Source organism: Sphaerodactylus townsendi, linkage group LG14 (assembly GCF_021028975.2).
Source record: "Sphaerodactylus townsendi isolate TG3544 linkage group LG14, MPM_Stown_v2.3, whole genome shotgun sequence".
In the NCBI taxonomy this organism is placed as follows: domain Eukaryota; kingdom Metazoa; phylum Chordata; class Lepidosauria; order Squamata; family Sphaerodactylidae; genus Sphaerodactylus; species Sphaerodactylus townsendi.
The window spans coordinates 1,318,995-1,341,038 of NC_059438.1; the positions used below are offsets into that span (position 1 = coordinate 1,318,995).

The window sequence follows — 22,044 nt, forward strand, 5'->3', positions numbered from 1 at the left end:
CTATGTCAAAATCCATTGGAAATGCACTAATTATTTGTAGCTGATTTATGAATGCTTTTATGGGAGTTGTAGTTGAACTTGGAATGTTGCATTTTGAATTCTCTGGACTGTAATTTTTTTAAAAAAAATTTACTGCTAATATAAATTTTCAAAGTATTGCTTGAAGACAACAACAACATAAATACCAGTAGTTCTCTCTTTACAAGGGAGTGGGGAATTCAGAGATGTTAAATTAAAATGCAGTGTTAAGTACCAGAAGAGGATCTTTTTGAAGATGTAATAGGCATATGCAAATAATAGTTGAATAATATCAGCATGTTTCTTTCCTGGAGAAAATGAAACTACAGAAGACTCCAAAATGCAGTGTTCAGTTTATTGCCTCTGGAAAGATTCTAGTGGTTTGGTGGGATTTGTTTAAAGGAAATATCAGTATTGGTAATGAAGGTCTATTCAGGATAAAAAGGGAAGAAAATGCATGTTTTCCACAGCCTGAACTCGTTAGAAGAGTGGAATACAAACATACCAAATGAACAGACGAATACAGCCAGTGTGGTATAGTTATTAAGAGCAACAAACTCTAATCTGGAAAATGAGGTTTGATACCCCATTCCTACATCTGAAGCTGGATTACCTTGGGATCCAAATATCTATACCTTTCTCAAATCAGAGTTGACAACCCTACTGGATGCTGTCCCTGCCCTTTTCCACATTGATTACTGCTACTACTGTGGATATGTAAGGTTCCCAGGTTACCATTGGTAGATAGCAGAAGATCCCCTGCCCTGGAACCAGTCACCTTGGTGCTGATAAGCTTGCTGGCAGAAGACTTACTGGCAGCAAACAAAAACCTAGGCTGACATTGCTGACAATGCAGCAGTGTCATTTTGGCCACGTACTGGAAGTGATATCATTACATCACTAACAACATGCAGACATACTGGCATTTGTGCAAAAACTCTATAATAAAAATGGCTTCTACCATAGAGTTTTTGCCCAAATATGGAGTATCCCAATGTTGCTGGCAACATGATGACATCACTTCCCATCACTGACTATGCTGACTTAGGCCCGTTAGCCGCTGTTACCTCCGTTTAGGGTTGCCAGCTCTGAGTTGGGAAATACCTGGATATTTTGAGGGTGGAGCTTAGGGAGGGCAGAGTTGGAGGAGAAGTACCTCAGTAGGGTGATATCAATAGAGTCTACCCTCTGAAGAACATCCTCAATGCCACTCCATACAGACTGTGGAAATTCCTTGAACATCTCCCATAAGTGCTATTACAGCTCTCCAAAACTTTACCCTCCACAGGTGCCATCCCAAAATCTCCTGGCAACCCTATCCAGAGGGTAGATTATAGGGCATCTTATCCTCACTGAGCTCCCTCCCCATTTCTGCCCACCCTAGGCACCACCCCTTTATCTCCAGAAATTTCCCAAACTGGATTTTGCCATCCTGTTTGCAGGCATTTCAAAACTTTCATCCATTAGACAGGATTTTAATATACTGTGACAGAAAGATAACTGACTGAAAGCAATAGAAGGAAATCTTGGAGGGGAAGAACCTGTAACTCCTTGAACCCCTCAACAGAATGTTGCCTCCTTGTCTAATTCACTCCCAGGGTATGTTTGTATGATAGGCTTAGAGCAGTGGTGGCGAACCTATGGCACGGGTGCCAGAGGTGGCACTCAGAGCCCTCTCTGTGGGCACACGTGCACAGAGTTCATCATGTGGGGGGGCAGCCCCACCCACTCACACGCATCTAGGCTGGCCTGGGCCACTGGGCACGATGTTTAGATAACCCTGTTAAGTGTTGCTAAACCCACAGATTTTCACGGGCAGAACTAAAGCGCAATCCTTTACTTGGGAGTACGCTTGGTTGCTGGCAATGGGGCTTGCTTCTAAACCCTCCTAGGGTTGTTATTCACACATTCAAAGCATTGCACGGTTGCTTCAAAGCAAAGCCATCGACTACCACCAAACTTACTCCCGAGTAATGTGTGCCTTGGAGTCAACCATTTTTTCTAAACTAAAACCTCAGTATTCAGGTTAAATTGCCTTGTTGGCACTTTGCGATAAATAAGTGGGTTTTGGGTTGCAGTTTGGGCACTCAGTCTTGAAAAGGTTCACCATCACTGGCTTAGAGCATGGTTTCCATGTTTCCAGCTATGGGAGGAAACCCCCACCAGCAACTCTCACTGCCTGTGGCTGCCCTGTTAACTGGTGACAGAAAAATAAATTTTAAAATGACTATCTATATGATGCCATTACTTTGCTTTTGGGGAAAGCCTGGAAGTGATTTCATACCGCTCTAGGGATCACTGTAAATTCTATGGTTTTACATAGGAAAACAGAATGCAGAGCTCTTGTAAAAGAAAATTGTACACAAACAACAAACCTTACCCTTGAAATAATGTTTGTGGCACACTGGGCTATGGAACTGAATCATGCAGACTTACACATTGCTCTGTCTTGTTCCCTAATAAATCCCAAACATTTATAATGTGAATTTCTTCTACTGACTAGAAAGGCAGTTTCTTCAAATGATCTTTCTCCCACACAGTGTGCTGATTAACTTGTCCATCATGAAGTCATCAGTCAGTGATTTATTGTTAAGGTTCTGTTCACACATTCACCAAAGTGACAATTGTGTACACAAGGCATGGCACTTAAAACCACATCCATAATTGTCTTTCTGGAGGCCAGGATCTTGATAACTGATATGCACTGCATCCAAATGCAGAGGCTGGTCTCAAGCTAGCCCCTTGGCCTCAGCATTACTAGTCTGTAAAATGGTACTATTAATTGGATGTTCCAGTAGGTTCTGTGTGTGTGGTGCATGATACTTTCGATGTTAGAATCTCTAATATTGGCTATTTGATAAATGGTTTTGTTCTTGTCAGGGGTGTACTGCTCAGGGGGACATATGGAGTCAAATGCGGCCATTTAGTAACATGTGGGTGGGTCGAAAATCACCCCCACACCCCATCCTCCAGGTGCAAAAAAAGTTGTTTGGTCATGGTGGGGGAGGGTGGCCACCCATCCGGGAGTAGGGGGAGGCAGATTTTGTACTGGGTTACATTTTCCCTAGATACGCCTCTGGTTCTTCTTGTGTATTCATATTTCCCTAGTACGTGGCTCAAAAGGTTGCCATATTGTGAACCTTGTGTATATGTTTAAGTCTGATTCTTATTGATGAGTTGGAGTGTTCCTTTTAAAAATAAACTAGACTACACAAGCCAGACACTCTCTCACCCTGATACAGTTACAGGCATAACCTATGTATTGCTGTACATGTTCACATCCACTGCTCTATACCACAGCACAGTGACATTGGAACATGTGGGAAGTGGGGGCTGGATATTAAGGAAGGGAGACAGAACATATGGCTCCCATCGTTGGCAACAGCTCCACGTTCATCACAGCATACTGTTTTGCCGTGAGCAAAGATTTGGAACCAGATCTCCATGGTACAGTCTTAAAAGCCTCATACTGTGTTTGGCTCTTGATGATTTAGGTAAAGGCTTTAGTTCAGATAAAAGAACAAACCTGGTTACTCTAATTTGCCTTGCAGCACTGAAAAAATTCTGGAGCCACTAGAACCTCCTAATTGGCTGTCGATTCCCAGTGATGAGCCTGTGTTTTATTTGATTTAATTTATTTTTTCGCCTGTGGTACCTCTTGCACATGGTAATGTTCCCAGAGTGCATTTTCTTTCATGAGATTCTGCGTGTCTTGAAGAGCAACAGGTGGGATATTGACATGACCGCCAGCACTCTAATTATGGGAAGTTACCCCCCCCCAATAATACATCTGTATTGATCGCTTGTTAAGTCTAATTTTGGCATATAGATATTCTCCCTTTTCTGCAGTCTCCTGGGGGTCCAGGAGGTAATTTTCAAGACTTGCTTCTTTTTATTGCGTATATATTGTCACTTCGGATTTCAAACACACTTCTTTTCATTTTTTTCCTCCTTCCTGTTTTTGAAGCAAGGGTTGTAATCTTGGATCTGTGGCAGCACCAAACTGGAAACATCTTTTGACACCACAAGCTTGCTCAAATGGGTAGAATACGCTTCTTCAATTGGCAACAGGTGTCCAGTGGGTAAAGGTAAGATTCCACAAAAAACTTTCCCTTGCAAATGTGATTTTACATATAAATTATTAGAATATAGACTGTATTGGCAACCAGTGTGTTGCAGTGCTTACAGAACCAGACCAGAGTCTGCTATGTGGAAACTCATCAGGTAATCTTTGGCCAGTCACTATCTCTGCTTAGAATACCTCACTGGGTTGTTATTGTTAGGGTAAAAAAGGGGAACATAATCCACTTTGGGTTCCAATTAGGGGAAAATGAGATATAAATGTCTAAATAAATAATACTTAGTGCTCATATCAGAAACAGAATGATTTCATTTGAAATATAGTGTTGAAGGTGACCACCAAAAAGACAAATAATTGGGTCCTGAACTCTTTCTAAAAACTTATATGATCAAACTGAGACTATCATACTTGATCACAGTATGAGAAAACAAGACTCACTGGAAAAGACAATAATGCTAGGAAAAGTTGAAGGCAGAAAGAAAAAGGGGAGACCCAACGTGAGATGGATTGACTCAAAGGAAGCCATTGCCTTCAGACTGCAAGACCTGGGAGAGGCTGTTCATGATGGGATGTTTCGAAGGTCATTAAATTACAGGGTCACCATAAGTTGGAAGTGACTTGACAGCACTTAACACATACATCAGAAATGAGCACATTTTCCTGGTCCCTTTATATCAAAGGGGTTTCCCCCCTCTCATTACCTGTGCATGGGCTGTTGGGTCCAGATGGAATTTTCCATCATCAGCATAGAACTTTCCTTGCTCCCCCTTCCCACTGCAGTCCAATGAGATGTCTTCAGAAGTCATCCAATGTCGAAGAGCCCACCCAGAAGAATTACATGAGGGACGCCTACAGTGAGGAGGGGGAAAGAGTATAAATAGGCCATTTTATGTGAATCTAGCCTGGGAGTTCCGTTGTTTTGGTCCTCCCTGCAGATTTTTTTTCCTCTCAGTGTTACTGCTGAAAATGTATATTTGGACATGTCTTCTTCCAATAATTCAATGTGACATTTCCCATGTGTGTGACTGAATGAATATTACATAATTATGTATAAAAATGTGGGAGGCTTTGTTAGGGGATGTAGAGTGGAAAGCATTTGAGATGAGCTTCTACTCCCCAGGAGGTACAACCTACAGGGTTTTTGTCTGTCTGGTGTCACATCGAGAAAGTTAACGCTTGTTAGAAAATCTGTTTGGAGTTGAGTTCAATAATAATTTCACCAGTGATTATGGGATGAGATTAAAAGAATAACAACATGTTGTCAGGGACATATCTCCAGTACATACTGCTCCGAGCAAGCAGGGAAATTGTCTCTATTACCCCCAGCAGGGCACCATCAAGCCTAGGACTGGGCAGTGCCTCCACTTCCTGCCTGCCCTCCCCCCCCCATCCCACTGGCCTTCTTGGGGGCAGAAGGCCACTCTGATCAGATGACAGGTGGCCGATGGCACCAGAGGCCTGAGAAGGCTCCAAATCTGCTGCTCCCCTCACCTGCCAAGGGAGGCAAGCTAGAGGGCCCCTGCGCTGCTTACCCCCCACCCCCTGGTTCAGCTCGGGTTCTTCACCCAGCCCTGCCAGCAACACCCTACTCACCTTGTCTGGCATTGGAAGAATTGCATGGCTTGTGCCCACCTCTGCTCTAGAAGCCCAGCTTGGGGGGGGGGGGCGGACTGTAACTCGCCCACTCACATACTCTCTCTTTCGCTGGCCCAGCCTGTTTGCCCATCCTGTGTCCAGCACAGGTCCATGCTCAGCTCTGAGCCCATCTGCCTCTTTGGCCGGAATGGGGAGGAGGGAGGGGGTGAGTGGCCAAATGTGCCTCCCTAGATGATCCAGGCAAGTAACACCGGGGGAGAGAGCCCCCTCTTGCCCTTTGCAGACTCAGAAGACCTCTATCAAGTTCTTGAGGAATAAGGGTGTTCACATTTTAGACATGCTGTTCTATATTGACTGTAACAAATACCATGTTAGCAACCACGTTCTTTATGGTGCTTGATGTTATGCCCTTCCCATGGAGATGCTCATGATATAGTATGCCTATGAAGTTAAAGCACTCTGCTTAGCTGATGCATTCAGACTGTTTTATAGGCAGGGTATGGTGTTTATTAGGTTTTTCTCCTAGGGATGGATCTGGGGTGGGGGGGATGAGTGGGGCAGGCAATCTGGGCATCTAGCCAAGAGGGGGTGGTGGCAGGAAGTGAGGACACTCAGTTTCCCAGAAGAGATAGCTCTTTTTGGGGTACATTCACCCCCTTTCCCTGATTAGGCTGCTGCTATGAGGTGGGGAAGGCTCAGTTGCATGGAAGAGTTGGCTTGTTCTGTAGCATGCATGACTGGGTGCCCTGATTAGGTTGGTTCGAGGAGGTGGGGGGAAGCTCAACTGCATGGAAAAGTTGACTCATTCTGTAGCACTTGCAGTTTGTTCTCCTGATTAGGCTGCTGCTAGGGAGTGCGGGGAGCTCAATTGCATAGAAAAGATGCATCGTGATCGACTAAAGCTTTTCTTAGGCTGTACTTTATCAGGCTGCAAAGGGGCATGAGGGGTGTTTGGTGTTTCCCACATAAAAATTATGTGTGCTGTAATTTTTTTATATATCTGGGAAAAGGCTAGGCTGAAAAAACTTTGTATTGTCGAAGGCTTTCACGGCCGGAATCACTTGGGTGCTGTGTGGTTTCCGGGCTGTATGGCCGTGTTCTAGCAGCAAAACTTTCTTCTTGGGTTGGGGTTTTATGTGTGAAGAGGGATTGAGGGAATATTCAGAAATTATAGATCAATGTCAAACTGTAATTATTCATTAACAATTCACAGGGGTCGACCTAATTTATTCTATCATGTAAAAGGAGTTCCTGATCTATATGTATAAAGAAAAAAATATGTTTGTAATATATGGGGAGGCATCATTTTTGTACTTCCCACCCCCCTCACCATAAATAAAATGTAGATCCGGCCCTGCGTTCTGCTTGACAGCTGCTTTATTTCTGCTCAAAGTGTCCTTGGTGTTGATAATCTCATTTCTGGCAGCTAAATGGCCTGTGCATTACAACATCCCTTTGAAAAAGAATCACGGCACTGGAGAATATATATGACATTCATTTGCTGTTAAAGAGAGACTGCAGCAGAGACTATCAAGCATCATCAGTGAAATGGATTTGATCGTTAAAGAGACAGGCACTGGTTTAATTTTGGTCCATGATCTGTAATCTGCAGCCACATTCAAGTCTTTCTCAAAGTGTTTCTTTGGTAGTTAAGGCAGAGAACACCAAACTATACTTCTCTGCTTTGAAATGTTCAGATTGGGTGTGAGAACTTATTTTCTAGAGGAGAACAGTTGAAGGTAGTTAATCTTACTGTATCTACTGCTTTCCCTTTGTAACCTTGCTCCATTCCCCTTTTTTTCCAGCTGGGTCAAGTGGGTAAAGGTGATTAGGAAAGGGTTGACGTATCTCATCTCATCAAATGGTGTTTATGTTTAAATTCTGAGTAATCAAGCATGTCCATAGCCTAGATAACTTTGGAACTGCATAACATTAACATGTTATTATGGGCATGTGGAGATCTGTCATGGGATTATTTATGGAGTGTATGGAGACCATCTCTCTACATGCTCCAGAGGTCAGCTCCATGTAACCCACATGGATCTGTCAAGCACAGTACAAATTCCCTCTTCTGTGATTCCAAACTTTCATTTAAATTGTGGTAGTGGAGAGTAGGGTTGGTTGATACTCAAAACATTTGGTAAAATTTGGATATGGATGTTTTGGGGCATAAAATGATTTGTATGCCTGAATCTGAATCATAGCCGATTTGGATATGCCCGAAAATTCGGGTAAATCTGAAAAATTTGGGTTTGTTTTATTTTTAATTTTTTGTGTTTTACACATTTTGGCCTGCAGGGGGCGCAATTTTAAAGCTAGTGGCACCAAATTTTCAGGGTGTCATCCGGAGACTGTCCTGATGATTCTCCCCAAGTTTTATGAAGTTTGGTTTGGGGGGGCAAAGTTATTGACCACCAAAAGGGGTGCCCCACCCCCATTGTTTCCAATGGGAGCTAACAGGAGATGGGGGCTACAGTTTTGGAGTCCATAACTTTGGACCCCCTGAACCAAACTTCACCAAACTTGGGGAGTATCTTAAGGACAGTCCTCGCATGATATCCTGAAATTTTGATGACAGTAGCTCTAAAACTGTGCCCCTCACAGTCACCCAAAGAAATTTCCCCAGATTCTTTGCTCTGCAGTGGCTGGCTGGCTCCACTGCAGCCAATGGGAAATTTCTGTGGGAGGGCTGTGGAGTGCACATTTCCCATGGTAAACCCACAAAACATTCAGGTTGTCTTCAGGAGAGTCTCTTCATGACACCATCCAGGTTTGGTGACTGTTGCTTCAGGGGGTTCAATGTTATGAGCCCCCAGAAGAGTAGGGTCCATCTCCCACTGCCCCCATAAGCAAAGTTTCCCAAACCTGGATGGTGTCATCCAGAGACTCTCCTGAAGATATCCTGAAAATTTTGTGACTGTACCTTGAAAAATGTGCACCCCACAGCCCTCCACCAGAAATTCCCTGTTGACAGCAATGCAGCTAAGTCACTACAGAACAAAGAATCTTGGGCAAATTTCTGGGGGTGGCTGCAGGGGATGCATTTTTAGACATATCAGCACCAAACTTTCAGGGTATCATCAGGAGACTATTCTGATGACACCCCCAAGTTTGGTGCAGTTTGGGTCAGGGGGGACAAAGTTATGGACTCTCAAAGGGGTAGCCACCAACTCCTTAGCTCCCATTGGAAAGAATGGGGAATAGGGGCACCAAACTTTGGGGGTGTCATCAGGACAGTCTCCTGACGATACCCTGACATTTTGGTGCTGATATGTCTAAAAATGCACCCCTCCAGGCTGAAACATGAAAAAACACAAAAAAAATAAAAACGCATCTCGGCTGCTGATCCGAATCCATGGGACTTGGATCAGCAGCTGAATCACATTTTTATTTTTTGTGATTTATGTGATTTAGTCAGCTCAGATTCGGACCCAACTCATCCGAATCCATCTGAATAAGTGCAGATTCTGTCCAAACTTGGATTTGGACCGTCCGAATCTCCAACCCTAGTGAAGAATTGCAGCTGACTTATACTGACCCCAAAGGGTTTTCAAGGTAAGAGACAGAGGTGATTTCCTATTGCATTCCTCTGTATACCAACTTTGGACTCTCTTTGTGATGGTCTCCTGTCCAAGCACTATCAAGGTGCAGCCCTGCTTGGTTTCCAAGATCTGGCAAGACTGATCAACCATCCAAGTCAGTGTCCTTTGTATATAGCATAGAAAAAAAGTCTTCCTTGTGTTTGGTCTTGTCACTGGATGTGGGGATGTCATTTGACAAAATTCAATAGATTTTTTTTGTATTAAAAAAACCAGGTCTACCTTAGAAATTTGCTAAAAGTATTTCATTGTTCTCTATGGAACCAAGAGTGTGAGCGATGACTAATGGGTATTAGAACCCTTTGTGATTTGAGAACAAGTATGCAGAGTTGACCCCATGTCCCCATTACTGCTTAACCAACTGCCTATGCTTAACAAACTGCCTATGCAGATGAAAAACGTTAAGGAAATAAAGCAAATATAAACAACTTAAATTGCATTGTATGTAGACGATGCATTGATATTTTTAGAAGATCCAAATTGAGCCCCAAATTTATGAATCTTATTACTAAATGTGGAAACATCTCAGGATATAAACTTATCTGGAAGAAATAAGAAACAGATCCAGCTGGACATTCTCTCATAAATCCATCAGCATTGCCTTTAAGTGGGACACGTTTAGTATTGTTAAGCCCTAAACACAGAGGACATGGTTTTGTTAAAGATTACCCCCCTATTAAAATAGTATTACTTAGGATTTAAATAGATTGAAACTTTAATACTCTGAAGCAAAACCAGCATTCTAAAGATGAACATTGTAAGCTAATCTACATCATTGGAAGCATACATTTCTTCTTAAAAAAAAATCTCAGAATTGATTCAATGTTTGAAATGTTTATTTGAAGGGGGGGGGGGGGTTAACCGAAGACCTAGAACTTCTTCTTTCTGAACTAGTTTAAATACCCAGCACTGCCTATGAAAATTTATGTTTACCAATTGAAAAAAAAAGACATACTTAAAGCCTTTGTGGTAGCACAGGGAAAACTCTGATTCTGTTTGTGGATACTAGGGTACCATTTTCCTAGGGAGAGGCAGAGAAGCTCCTGCCCCAAACTCCAGGCACTCCTAGGCCTCTTTGCTTCACCAAGACAGCAATGGGTGGGTGGGGGCATCATTATGGCAGCACTTTTCACACACAGTGATGTCATGACATTCTTTAAGATTTCACACATCTCAATGGTAGAAATCATACAGATGATAAGAAAGAGATGAACATTTCTTTTCTTTTCTTAATCCCCCTTGCTCTTCGACTAGGTCTGGAACAATAAAATCACAACGTGTAAATAAGACCCATATCTACAAACAAACAAACAAAACCTCCCTTCCACACTTCTCTGCAGCCTCTGAAAGCAAGTAACAAAATAAGTACATTTAGGATCCGAGTCCTCTAGGAGAAATTGAACATTTTGCTCTAAAGTCACTCAGGGAGGAACAAATTTCTGGAGTGTCATGATGCCACCAGAATTGACATTACACTCGACATCACATATGACATTTCTTTCTGGGGAATATCAAGAGGATAGAACTTATTTGTGCTTGACAAGATAGACCTGTACTACTTTGAGTCAAGGAGTATCTAGTTCTGAGAGGCTTCCCATTGATTTTCTTAGGTAATTTGAAAGCCAGTAGAAGTAACTGTGGATGTAATGATTTCCAAAAGAAAGCTCCCCAGTGGGTGATTTTAGATGTCCACTCTGTTAAGAATTTCGATCGCTTCCATGCCAAGAAGAGCAAACAAGTACCACTTCTGTTGATTGTCATGTAAACCTGGGTGTCCATATGGCCCTTATGTTCTCTGTTTCATTTTTTTGTTTTCGTTTGAGCTGATTTCACTCCTATTGTGCTCATCCAAGAATGTAAATGTCTCATTTCAATATCTAAATCATCAAAGAACAGTCAAAGTTTTCAGATTACTATGAAGACAAAGTACAAAAAGAAATGCTCCATCACGTTTCATGGCGCTTCTTACTGTCTATGTTATGGCTTTGCTGATAGAGCTGCCCCTCCCACATTGCTGGAGTTAGGGGCACGGCAACCCTGCAATGTGGAAAATCATGTGAAATTGGAAGCGGCAGGGCTGCAGGTTTTTTTCAGGTGACCTGTGTGTGGTGGCAGCTGTTTGTCTTTTTTGAGCGGCTTCTATTCATCTGCTCCAGAGGTGGTGGATGGTGCCATTGGTGGCGGCAGCCCCTTGATAGCGGTGGATGTGGGGGGGCTTTTAATCAACAGCCTCCCTTGTGGTACCAGAGCCAGCTTGGGGGATTTTGGGGGGCGCTGGTTTTGGGAGGTGGGATCCAGCACTCACCTGTCAAAACCGTGAGGTGGAAAGTCATAATTTGAGATGGACAACTGTGTCAAAAATGTACCAGAAACTACCAGAAATGGAGATGTCAAGAAACAAACATCAAAAACCTTCACATGTGTCTGGTTAGGAAAGATTGTGAATTTGTAATTCCCAAATATTTCTCAGGGTTTTGCAGTTCTGAATGGCTTGATCTTTTTTTTTCTAAAGTAGAACTGATGCAATAGAGAACAGTTATGGATTGCTGCTTTGTGCAGAGCATTCTGTATGCACAACTTACCACCACTTTTGTTCAGTTCTTTTGTCTCTTCTGCATTGCCAGTTTGCCTGAATACATGGATAAAAATCTCTGGAAAAGCAGTTTAAGATGTGACAGTCCATATAGTTCTCTCGAAACTCTTTTTGCATAGTGTTTTACCAATGCACAGGAGCACATATGCGTAGCAGTAAACCCCAACAATTACAATTGGCAACATGAGCTGAGTACAACTATGTACCTTTTGAGCTGAAAAGGCACCCAGGATCAGAGCCTGCTGAGCAACTGTCCTGGGGGCAACCTTCAGCAAATGGCAGCAGGGAGAATCCCTTCAGCTTCACCTGAACTGTCAGGCACAAACTGAGGGTGAAACTGACCAGGGAGCAAAATGCGTGGGGAAAATAAGGCGCCTCCTGAGCTCTGCAGTCTATACAGCCAAGCAGGAGACATCTTTCAGATGACTTTGGGAGGAAAAAGGTGCACCTTAAGGCGTTCTCAAAAAAAGATGCCTTGAGCAGAAATAAGGTGTCCTGAGGACATCTTGGGGAAAAAGCTATGCGGAATTTCTTCCCAAGATGGTTTTTTTCAGGTCCTCAGGACATCTTATTTGTGCTGTGCATAACAAGCCTGTAATAATCTAACTGGAAGATGTTACTAAATGACCAACATTTGTGTTTGACTTAGCACACTGCCACATATATAGATCCTGAATTGCTGTACAAAACAATTTCTTGAGCATTTCCCTCTAGAAAGATGTGTGCCTTCCTGAAAGCTAGGTTTGCTGTAGTTCTATAGTACTAAGATAGAGGGGCCAACATTAACTTAGCATCTGATGAACTGGGATTTGATACAAAATAATAATAATGCATGCATGCGTGAGTCCTGAAAGAATCGCTATTGATTTCCCTAGATGAGCCTTATTATGGCTTTATTAATTTACTAATTATTTAGACAATTTTTCAGGCTTGCAGGGATGAATTTCTAATCGGAAATATTAGTGAAGTCAGAATTTAGTAGAGATTTCTGAATTTACGTACTTCTTTGCATATAAATAAGGATTTAGAAACTTACGTTACTGAGGAAAGCATCATAATACAAGTGGCCTAAATTAAGACAAAAGAAGAAAGGCCATCTGTGTTCATTATGTATGAAAAGAATAAACAAGCAGACAGTTTTGATGGTGCATCATTAGCAGAGACTGTGCTAAAAGTCGTTGCAACATTTTGTACAGTGTTATGTCTTTTTTCTTTTGGCTTGGAAAGTTTGCTTTTGTGTCATTGCCAATACATTACAGAAAATCTTTCTTTTCAAAGATCAAGAAGATCAAGATGTTGATCACAAGACAAACTATGTTGGAGGGACACCCCAAATCAATGTGGTCTGCCTGCCAATTCTGCACAGTTGTGTCTTGGATCAAACTTTCGTTGCTATGAGGACAACATGGTAGAGGAGGAGCAGTTGTGCAGTGGTTAAGAGCAGGTGCACTCTAATCTGGAGAACTGGGTTTGATTCCCCACTCTGCCACTTGAGCTGTGGAAGCTTATCTGGGGAACTAGATTAGCCTGTGCACTCCAACACACACCAGCTGGGTGACCTTGGGCAAGTCACAGCTCTTCCGAGCTCTCTCAGCCCCACTCACCACACAGGGTGTTTGTGGGGGCGGGAGGGAAAGGACATTGTAAACCCCTTTGAATCTCCTTACAGGAGAGAAAGGGGGGTATAAACCCAAATTCCTCTTCTAGTGTCTCCCTCATGAAACTACTCTTCATCAGAATAAGCAGGCCTTCAAAGAAGAGCAGTGTTATTATTGCGGGGAGCTGTAATCACAGTATACAACAATTCTCCCATGTTGATTCCACATTTAACATAGAGTGATATGGATAGTGGCAGCAACTACCAGTTCAGTCCTAAGCAGAGTTACACCCTTCCTAGATGAGTGAACTTCAGTGAGCTCAGAAAGGTATACTTGTGTTTAGGATTGTACTGCAGATGACTCAGGTAACATGAGGGCTTCTTGTAAGAATATAAGTTGTTTTTGCACTAGAGTTGCCCATTCTCCAGGTGGTGGCTGGAGAGCTCCCTGAATTACAACTCTTCACCAGTTTACAGTGATCAGTTTCCTTGGAGAAAATGGCTGCTTTGGAAGGTGCACCCTAGGGCAGGATACTGAGGTTTCTTCCCTCCACAGACCACACCCTTCACAGGTTCCATCCCTCAGATCTCCAGGTAGTTCCCAACTCAGAGGTGGCAACCCTATTTCCTATCCCTTCCCCTACACGTGTGGTGCTCTTTAGTTCATAAAGCTTTGAGAAGGGGGTTTTGTGGGATTTCTGTCTTTAATGGCTAAGCTCCTATCAAGCATATGGCATCAGTTGGTACTCAAATGATTATGAAGAGTGGGTTAACTGAAATCTCTGCAAGTGTGAGGGATCTCCAAGATATACTGAAAAATCTTTTCTCTCTGCTACTACAAGGAAGTATTTCTAACGGCATTAGGTAACATGCAGGCACTAGCCCTGACTACCAGGGGTTAACTAATCCTGCTGTATGGATGAACTCAGATAGGCTCAGAGACTGCATGGTTCCCACCCATTTGGAGGCAAAGCAGCTTAATACTTGCCTGCCCTACAAAAAGAACACGAGTAGAGGGTAGACCTGATCCCATGGCAGACTTAAAATTTAGCATGTGGTCTTGAAATCCAAATCCCTGTGTCTCACAGTTAGGTTTGCCTACTCCAGGGGTAGGGAACCTGCGGCTCTCCAGATGTTCAGGACCTACAATTCCCATCAGCCCCTACCAGCATGGCCAATTGGCCATGCTGACAGAGGCTGATGGGAATTGTAGTTCCTGAACATCTGGAGAGCCGCAGGCTCCCTACCCCTGGCCTACTCTGTCCTGTAAAAAGTCTGGCGATTTAGGGGTAAATCCTGGGGAGGAACGTCATTGGAGTGGAATGCCATAGAGTCCGCCCTCCAAAGCAGCCATTTTCTGGAGGAGAACCAATCTATGACATCTGGAGATTAGTTGGAATTCTGGGAGATCTCCAGACCCCACCCAAAGTCCTTGGGACAAATCCATCTTCCCACAGGCTTCCCATGTGTGATTTACTAATTTGTGCAAAGTAGTATAGAACAATAGCAAAGGACAAGAAAAGAGAAATATACAATTTGGAACTGTGGAAATCTAGAAGAATGAGTTTCCAAAACCTAAGTCTCCCACTTTATTTCTGACATCTTGCCTTTGCAGCCATTCTGTTTGTTCCTTGTAACGCTAGCTTTTCAATTATACTCTAGTGCTGTAGGGGAAAGGTTTTTGGTTTTGTTTTTTTGACAAAGGCAGAGCATAAACCATTTATACTGCAGCTCCATCATAGTTCCCTTAGCTAAACCAGACTGGACAGTTCATTAAAAAGAAAAATTAATAGCACAAGGTTGCAGGGAAACAATAACAGATTATGACTGGCCTGTGGCTGCCTGCTACATTTCACGTACCTGAATAAAAATGATTCCTTCTATCTCATAATGAAGGTTTGTTTCCTACATTTTCAACAGAGTCCATCTTTCTAATTCTATGGAAGAAACAAAGAAGCTGCTTGGAAGGTACCTTCTCAGACTGTAGAAGCCAAATTATGTAGGAACTGCGCAAGAAGACCTGTACAATTTGTGAGCCACCCAGCTGAACACAGCCCAACTATATTTGGCTGCTCACGAGATGCTCACTAAACGTCCAGAGGTTTTTTTGAAGCCTGCCTGCACATTAATGAGATTGAAAAGCAACTACTAAGCCACAGTTCATGGCTGGTGGGCTATGTTCATGTTTTATAAGTCTGCAATACTGTGGTCAACCTGTAGGTGGGGTTTGGAGTTTGCCCAGAATTACAACTGATCTTCAGACAAAATGCATTAGTTCTTGTGATCAAAATGGCCGCTTCAGAGGGTAGACTCTATGTCATCACATCCCCACTGTGCTCCCTCCACTCCCTAAACTCCACCTTCCCTCAAATGTCTAGGAATTTCCCATGCCAGAGTTGGCAACCCAACAAATGATTTTTTCCCCCTATGCTTCCAAATGTCACGGCCTTATTGTTTCAGTTTGAAGCTCCTCTTTTCCCCCTGTGAGATCTGTTCTCCCAGATTACTGAAAAGAAAATGAAATCTTCTCCCTCCCCCAGCCATATCAGTCAAATTCAACAAAACTGCACTCTTTAAAATGACACCTGTTCTTGCATCATTTGCATATAAATGGCAGAAGGCTGGCAGAAAATAAACAAATGACTCAGCAGCATCAGCAACCAAAACAGTTTCAATGAAGAGGGGCAGAATGGTGACATATATAAAGAAGTGAATAAGGGTATCTCTGTAAGCAGGGTCCAAGGTCACTGTGGCACGGAATGGTAAGCTGCAGTCCTGCATAAGAACATAAGAACTAGCCTGCTGGATCAGACCAGAATCCATCTAGTCCAGCACTCTGCTACTGCAGTCAAAGCTCTGCTTGCAACCTGAGTGCGATCCTGACGGAAGTCTGTTTCAGGCACCTGGCTCAAGAGTGACTCAGCCATCCATCCTTCCGAGGTTGGTAAAATGAGTACCCAGCTTGTGGAGGTAAAGTGTAGATAACTGGGGAAGGCAATAGCAAACCCCTCTGTGAACAAAGTCTGCCAAGAAAACATTGGGATGTGATGTCGTTCCATGGGTTAGTAATCTAGGGTTGGTAAATGGGAAAAAAATTCGGCCCCGGTTCGGATTCGGGTCCAGTTCGGATGTATGGGGTCGGATCCCCCCATATCTGAGCCTGCCAGGCTCGGATACACCCGAATTTCCGAGATTCTCGGGTTCGTTTTTATTTTTTTTGATGTTTTTCCCTGTTTTGGCCTGCAGGGGGCGCATTTTTGAAGATATTGGCATGAAAATTTCAGGGTATCTTCAGAATACTGTTCTGATTATGCACCCCAAGTTTGGTGCAGTTTGGTTCAGGGGGGCCCATGTTATGGACCCTCAAAGATAGTCTTCCATATTCCATTGTTGTCAATGGAAGCCAATGGGGAATATAGGGGCTATCTTTGAGGGTCCATAACTATGGGCCCCCCCTGAACCAAACTGTACCAAACTTGGGGTGCATGATCAGAACAGTATTCTGAAGATATCCTACAATTTTCATGCATTCTACCTTTAAAAATGCGCTCCCTACAGGCACCCCTTAAGGATTTTGCCTAAGATTCTGTGGTTTTGGCATTGAATTTTTTCAATTGCTTTCAATGGGGGAATTCCTGGGGTGCTCTGCAGAGGGCGCATTTTTAAAGGTATCATCACCAAACTTTCAGGGTTCTTCTCCCAGACGCTTATTCTGATCATACACCCCCATGTTTGGGGTGCAGCTTGGTTCAGGGGGGCTCTGCCCAAGTTATGGACCCACAAACAAGGTGGTCCATTATCACCCAATGTCGAGGGAGGGGGGATGAAAAAATGCAAACCATTTTTTTTTTAAAGCCTTCATTACAATACATTTTTTTAAAGCCAGAGACACCAAAATTTCCAGGGTATCATCTACTGGAGACTTTCTACATGATCATACCCCCCCAGGGTTTGGTGCAGTTTGGTTGTTCGAGGGGGGGCCAAAGGATCCTTGAGGGAACCTTGCTTTTTAAACAGATTTTTGTGCTACTGTGTGATGTTTGTGTGATTTTGGGTGACCAAGAGAAAAAAATCATTAGGATGCGGTGAGGATCCATTCTTTTTGATCATGTTTCTTTTGGGGCAATCTGTTGGGCCATGAAGCGTGGGATGTGTGACTGCTTTACAGTGCAGAACATGTGTCCCTAAGGACTTGTGCCATGATGTGGTGGTGGATTTTGGGTGACCAAGTGAAAAAACCATGCGGATCCTTGAGGATCCATGCCTGCTTTAACTCCATGTTTTCTTGCGGCACTGTTGGGCCATGAAGCATGGGATGTGTGACTGCTTTGTTCAGACATGTGTCTAAGCGATCTTGTGCCATGTTGTGGTGGTGATTTTGGGTGACCAAGTGAAAACCATGCGGATCACTTGGAGGATCCATGCTTTTTTTAACCATGTTTTTGCTGGCACTGTGGTAAAGAAACTCCCAGGCAGGTGGAATTCACTAACATAAATTTATTAAAGTTTTTAGTTAGTTGTTCAGTTAAAGTAGTTGGGATTTTTTCTTCAGTTAAAGTGTTGTTTTGCCACATTTCTAACATTGGGGATGTGGATTCTCTGCTTTGTTTCTTTTTCCCCAGCACTTTTTTTTCTTCCAGCCTTACTGTGCTGTCCTTGCCTTCCACTGGAGTGCGGGAGAAGCTCTGTGGACAGTGGGCTTTTCCCACTTCCCTTCCATCCCCCCCTATGCCTCGGGCGCTAAGCGTTCTCAGCGCCGCGGCATCCCAGGCTTAGCGTCCAGAAGGCGTTCCTCCACACTCGCACCCCGACAGCTGGCCTGTGCGAGAATTCGTCAGCCAAAAGCGCCGTTCAGGAAGAAGCTTCTGGGATGCCGCTGGGCTGAGGGGGCACGACAAGCCCGGCAGCGGTGGGCTGCGACTGCGCTGTGGCCGCCTGCAGTGGGGAGGAGGAGGAACCCAGCTACTCTCCCTCAGTGGCCAGCGGGCTACGTAAGTGGGGAAAGGCCCAGCGGCAGGCTGTGGCGCCCTGCGATGAGAGGAGGAGGAACGCTACTCTCTCCTCAAGTGGCGGGGACTTCTGATAAGTGAGAGGCAGCGGCAGCGGCACAAACGGCGCCCTGCCGTGGAGGAGGGAGGAGGAACCCCGCCGCTACTCTCTCCTCAAGCAGCGAAGGGAGCTTCACGGTAAGTGGGGAAAGGCCCAGCGGCAGCGGCGGGGCGTGCTGCGCTGTGGCTGCCCCTGCCGGAGGGAGGGACCCCGCTACTCTTCCCGGGCAGCTGGGCTTACGGGTAAGTGGGGAAAGGTTCAGCGGCAGCGGGGGGCGCTGGCGCTGTGGCCTCTGCCTCTGGGGAGGGAGGGAGGAACCCCGCGCTACTCTCCTCAGAAGTGGCCAGCGCCGGGCTTCACGGTAAGTGGGGAAAGAGCCCAGCGGCAGCGGCGGGCAGCTGCGCATTGTGGCTGCCGCCTGCCGTCAAGGAGGAGGAACCCCCCGCGCCACTCTCTCAAGCAGCTGCCGGGCTTACTGTAAGTAGGGAAAGGCCCAGCGCAGCCGGGGCGGGCTGGCGCCGTGTACGCTTCTGCCGCGGGGAGGGAGGAGAAGGAACCCAGCTGCCTCCCCGGGAGCAGCTGGGCCACGGGTAAGTGGGGGGGAAAGGCTCAGGCAGCGGGCGGGCGGCTGCGCTTGTGCCTCTGCCGTGGGAGGAGAGGAACCCCGCCGCTACTCTCGGCGAAGTAGCCGGGCTTACGGGTAAGTGGGGAAAGGCTCATGGCAGCGCGGCTGCTGGGCGCTGTATCGCCTGCCGGGAAGGAACCCGCCATTTCCCTCAAGTAGCCCAGCTGGGCTTACGGTAATTGTCGAAAGGCCCATTAACACTGTGGGTACGTGGGGTCTCATTGGGTGGGAGACGTGGTGGGTACCAATCTGTGGGTTTGTTATTTTTGTAGTTTGAAGTCCCCACTCATCCCAACCGCCACTTGCCAGGAAGCGTACAATGGGGAGTTCGGGGTCTTAGGGGACTTTCAAGGCGCGGGTTGGGTGGGGAAATGAAGAGGCTGGGTGGGGGTGGGGTGCTTGTGGTGGACTTGGCGGGAGTGGGGTGGGGGAGTGGCGCTATTGGCGGGCGGAGTAGGGAGTTTGTTTTTGTTTTTTTACTTTGAAGCTGCTCGTCCCAAGCTTACTTGGAAGCTCCGCTCGTCCCAAGCTTCTGCCAGGAGGCGGAGCTGGGCCAGAAGGAGTTAAATTTTATTTTCCCCAGGCTGGCTCGGAGAAGCCGCTGGCTCGGGGGAAGGGCCAACTTCGGATTGCGTTTAGTGAGGAGGGGGCAGGCTCGGCTCCTCGGCCCTCCGACCCCCTCCGAACTGGCTGATCTCGGCCTGATTTGCCGTTCGGGAGGGGCCGAACCGCCAACCCTAGTAATGACCCAGTGCTTGCACTTGGGACTACCTGTACAAGGAGGGATAACATGTCTTATTTTCCTATGCTTCATTCATGCTGCCTGTGTCCAATGACAGTGTGCCCATGCACTGTGCCCATGCACTGCTGATCTGACCTATTGCAGTCTTAGTTCTGAATCATTATGATTGGTTCTTCCAGGTTCCTTCTTTTTATTTAAATGTTTTGAAGATGGATGGAGTCTTTCAGGCTTTGGCACACAGCCCCAGCTTTGGAATTATTTGGGGAACAGGACCATGATTTTGGTTTTAAGATGACCCACTGCTAGGGTTCCTGACCTTCAGGTGCTGGCTAGAAATCTCCCAAGATTGCAACTAATCTCCAGGCAACAGAGATCAGTTCCCCTGGAGAAATGGCCACTTCAGAAGTTGGACTCTATGGCATTGTAACCCACTGAAGTTCTGCCCCTCTCCAACCCCCACCCTGATCAGGCTCCAGCCCCAAAATCTCCAGGTATTTCCCCACTTGGCGCTAGCAGTTCCATTCACTGCCATCAGCAATACAGAGGGAAGCCATTATTCAGCTGAAGAAAGCCCTGAGTGTGTGCCGCATTAAAACCGACAATGGTGTTAAATCTCATAATGACTATAACAATGTCTGGCATAAGTACATTAGATGAGGTATAATTTGTTTAATTTATGCACGTAACCAATTAAGAACATAAGACAAGCTCTACTTGAACATAGTGCAATGACCAATCAGATGCTTCCAGCAAGTCTGTAAGGAGGGCACGGAAACAGTAACCCAGCCTGGTGTTGTGCAATGCTACGCCTCTAATTAGCGAGTCTGCCTTTAGTGAATTTGGCTAGTAGTTACTGAGAGTCCTCTCCTTCTCCATATATTTGTCCGATCCTCTTTTAAAGCCACCAGTGTTAGTAGTTGTTGCCAAAAAAAGTCAAAACGGATCTTTTCAAAAATGTCTGCAAGATGTTTTATTTGTACTGTGCAGACAGGGTCACTCTCTCAGACCCTTTCCGCATAGCATATGTAAACCGCGTTGCAGGCGAGGTAAATGAACTTGTTGCATGGCTTGGCACCTCATGGCCAGTGAGCACCTTTGCATGGAGGCACACCTTTTTTTCACTCACCTCCCTCTGCTAACATCAGGGCACAACTGACTTATGGTGACCACGTAGGGTTTTCAAAGGGAGAGACGAGAAGGGGTAGTTTGCCTGCATAATAACCATGGATTTACTTGGTGGTTTCCATCCCCATGCAGGGCTGATCCTGCTATCCTGAGCCCCCTGCTCACAGCTTTAACTAGCTTTGTTTAATTAGCTGTCATATAACTCTATCACACAGTTTCAGGAAAGGGTGCTTAAAATGTTTTGTCAGTCACTAAAATTGTTCTTTGGATTGTTTGCCTACCATAGTTATCAATGATACCTAAAGGATTGTGTGCACAGCAGAGAGACATTGTACTGAGCGCTGGCATATTTCAGCATTGAGAGGTTGCAATAATGTTTACAAGTCTCTCTCCTCCTTTGAATTTTTCAGAAGGGCTCTTTCCCCCCTTTCCCGTCCTGCTGATAAACAGAAAAGAAAGAGAAGCCCTTACAGGAAGCAGCCTCCCATTCAATGAATTCACAATGTTTAAAAACACCAAGTAGAGTCAAACAAAGATTCTGTTGTGCTCCGGTGCAGCCAAGCCAATAACCCAGCCATGACTGCTGGTTTTGCTGCTTCCTTGCAGCATAAACAAAATGATAAAAGAGAACCTGGTTCAAGGCGTTTGCCCGCTGGGTCTGTTACTCCCCTCTCCCACACCCAGATTTGTGAATTTTTATGAAGCTGAGTTTGTGAGATATGTTTACTTTTCACACTAGGATAGCAGTATTGAGTGGAGCCTGAGGATTTGGGAAATAGAGTGGGGAGAACTGAGAAATTTCAGGTTTGTGGTTTTTTTAACCCAAATATTTTTGGTCACAGTTGAACAAAGCCAACAAATATTAGTTTTATTCAGCTTTACCAAGGTGTTTTTTTTTAAAAAAATAAAAATTTACTGATACTTTGTATTAGTGCTCAAGCCTACGCTCAAGTTCCATATACATATCTGGGCCTTTAGTTTTAATTTCTTTTTTTGGGCTTATATATCTGTTTTTTTCC

The 22,044-nt window shown here is 44.8% G+C and overlaps 1 protein-coding gene across 3 annotated transcripts in view; it reads left to right on the forward strand.

Moving 5' to 3' along the window:
- Window positions 1–22,044, forward strand: part of CDH11 (cadherin 11) — a 121,467-nt gene that overhangs the window by 47,358 nt on the left and 52,065 nt on the right. Inside the window, exon 2 of one of the 3 annotated variants that reach the window (XM_048515281.1) lies at window positions 3,986–4,106. The exons of 1 other annotated variant lie outside the window; for it this stretch is intronic. The gene's annotated coding sequence lies outside the window, so the exon portion shown is untranslated. The remainder of the gene's footprint in view (window positions 1–3,985; window positions 4,107–22,044) is intronic. One more of the 3 variants, XM_048515282.1, reaches the window with a different exon arrangement.